General features: G+C 51.4%; 1 pseudogene; it reads left to right on the top strand.

The window, feature by feature from the left end:
- Window positions 1-1216: 1216 nt before the first annotated feature.
- LOC117034037 (glyceraldehyde-3-phosphate dehydrogenase-like) lies at window positions 1217-2212 on the top strand (annotated as a pseudogene).
- The last annotated feature ends 633 nt before the right edge of the window (window positions 2213-2845 follow it).

Below are 2845 nucleotides of genomic sequence, written 5' to 3'. Positions count from 1 at the left end.
CATCGTGATACAGATACTTTGTGAAAGGATTCCCTCTGTCTGCTTATTTAAGATATCCATCACTCACCTCCCCGCCAGATGTGTGTTATTTGATTTGCAAAATACTCTTAATCTTTTTGAGCTTGTCACAAATATTTAAAAATCAGGAGGTGGCCCACGAACCTTTACTTTCTCACGAAACATCAAGAGCTCTGGCAACGTCAGACCAGGCAACTTTTATGGCAGTGACGAGTTAGGAGCTGCCTTGTCCATTCAGGGCACACACTTGCCTGCTTGCCGCTGTCCCCATCCGTCCTGTTTCACTGCCCTGTTTCCTTCTTGGCCTGTGCTTGCCTTGGAATTGGAGGAATAGTGAACATGGTCCATCCAGGAGCAGCTACAGTAACAGGGTGATGATTTGTCTCAAAAAGGGAAAACTATACTTGGGTGGTTAGCTGTCTTCAGATCAGCAAGCCCTGTCCTCCCGCAAAGGGGTCACTTGACATGTTTCCATGTTTCCGCAGAAGGCTGGTGGAACCAGCCCAAGTGTTGAGGAGGGAGAAAAGCTTCGTTGGGCTCAAAATAACCAGCAAATAGGAAATATTTCTGGAAAACCTACTATATACCAGGCTGAGAGTTGGGGCCATAAAGGTGAATAAGACACACAGAACACTTCCCTCAAGGAATTAAGTCAAGTCTAGCTGGAAAGACAGAGCTAATTAGCGAAGTTTGTTAGGAGCGAAGGTATACAGAAATAATAACATACATTTCAGTGCCACTCACTGTGTGCCAGGCACCATTCTGCACTCTCTGCAGAAGGTAACACATTCATTTCTTACAACAGCCTCGTGGGTAGGCACTCTTATCTTATTGGGTCCAGAGGGCTTTTATGCTCTTTGCCTTACTCACCAATGTCTAAAAGGAGGAATCAGGTAGCTGAGGAAACTGAGGCAAAGAGACGTTTAGTAACTTGCCTATGGTCACACAGCCGGGTCGGAGCTGGGGTTTGAGGCGGGAGCTTGAGCAGCCGAGTGTTTGCGCTCAACCAGCCACTTATCGTAGGACTTCACAAGGGACGTTGGAGTTCCACTTTGAAGGTGAAGGAGTTCGGCAGACACACTGGTGACTGAGAACCTTTCCAGGAAAGGAGATGAAATCAGAAGGTAGTAAGGCTCTCTGCTCCTGTGGCCATCGGCTGCGTCTCCCAGCACAGCGCCAGCTGTGGCCCTGAGACACGATGGTGAAGGTCGGCCGGAACGGATTTGGTCGTATTGGGTGCGTGGTCAGCAGGGCTGCTTTCAACTCTGGCAAAGTAGATGTGGCCATCAAGGACCCCCGCCTTCAGTGATCTCAACTACGTGGTCTACATATTCCAGTACGATTCCAGCCATGACAAGTTCAAAGGCACCGCCAAGGCTGAGCATGGAAAACTTGTCATTAATGGAAAGCTCCTCCTCGTCTTCCGGGAGCGAGACCCCGCCAACATCAAACAGGGTGACACTGATGCTGAGTACGTCGTGGACCACTGGCGTCTTCCCCACCGTGGAGAAGGCTGGGGCTCACTTGAAGGGTGGAGCCAAGAGGGTCATCGTCTCTGCCCCTTCTGCGGATGCCCCATGTCTGTGATGGGTGTGAACCGTGGGACGTATGACAAGTCTCTCGAGAATGTCAGCAATGCCTCCTGTACCACCATCTGCTTGGCCTCCCTGGACAAGGTCACCCATGACAACTTGGGCGTCGTGGGGGGACTCCTGACCACAGTCCATGCCATCGTTGCCACCCAGAAGACTGGATGGCCCCTAGGGGAAGCTGTGGCGTGATGGCCGAGGGGCTGCCCCAAACATCATTCCTGCTTGTCCCCACACTGCCAAGGCTGTGGGCAAAGTCATCCCTGAGCTGAATGAGAAGCTCACTGGCATGGCTGTCTGTGTCCCTGCCCCCAATGTATCAGTTGTGGCTCCGACCTGCCACCTGGAGAAAGCTGCCAAATATGGTGACGTCAAGAAAGGGGTGAAGCAGGAGTTGGAGGGCCCCCAAGGGCATCGTGGGTTCTACTGAGAACCAGGCTGATTCCTGCGACTTTAACAGTGACACCCACTCTTCCACCTTCTGTGCTGGGCCTGGCATTGCCCTCAATGACCACTTTGTCAAACTCATTTCCTGGTACGGCAATGAATTTGGCTACAGCGACAGGGCGGTGGACCTCATGGTCCAGGTGGCCCCCAAGGAGTAAGAGCCCCCGGACCACCAGCCCCAATGAGAGGAAGAGAGGCCCTCAGCGACTGGGGAGTCTTTGCTGCAAATCGATCCCACAACACACTGAGAATCTCCTGATGTCCGCAGTTTCCGTCCCAGACCCCCTGAAGAAGGGGAGGGACTTCGGGAGACCTCCATTGTCATGCAGGATCAATAAAGTTCACTGTACCCAGCCCCTCACCCCCCTCCCCCCAAAAAAAGAAAGGATTAGGATTTGACTTATACAGCAGTGGCATCCGCAGCCTTATCAATAACGTGTTGATCATTTGTAAACGGTAATTGGTGATGCTGCAGAGCTGGTTGTGTGAGGCTTCTTCCGAAAGGCTCATTACAAGTAAATAATGGCACATCTGCCTGCATTTGTAGACACAGACTTCCATGCAATACTGGTGACTGGACAGCGTGCGATTGGAAGATCAGTGCCAGGGAGAGGCCTCTTTTAAACTGTCACTGGTGTGAGGACAATCTTGAAGCAGAAGTGAAGCCCAAGAGACAATGGGAACTTGTATGTTCATCTCGCCCTCAAAGGAGGGCCCCACGGTTCACTTATTTGTGTGCTGCTTGTTCTATGCACATAGTAGGCTTTTCAAGGAGCTTCTTTCATGAAATC

This window comes from Rhinolophus ferrumequinum, chromosome 14 (assembly GCF_004115265.2).
Source record: "Rhinolophus ferrumequinum isolate MPI-CBG mRhiFer1 chromosome 14, mRhiFer1_v1.p, whole genome shotgun sequence".
NCBI classification, from domain to species: Eukaryota; Metazoa; Chordata; class Mammalia; order Chiroptera; family Rhinolophidae; genus Rhinolophus; species Rhinolophus ferrumequinum.
Note: the sequence above shows the minus strand (reverse complement) of the source record. Positions and strands in the feature narration are given on the sequence as shown.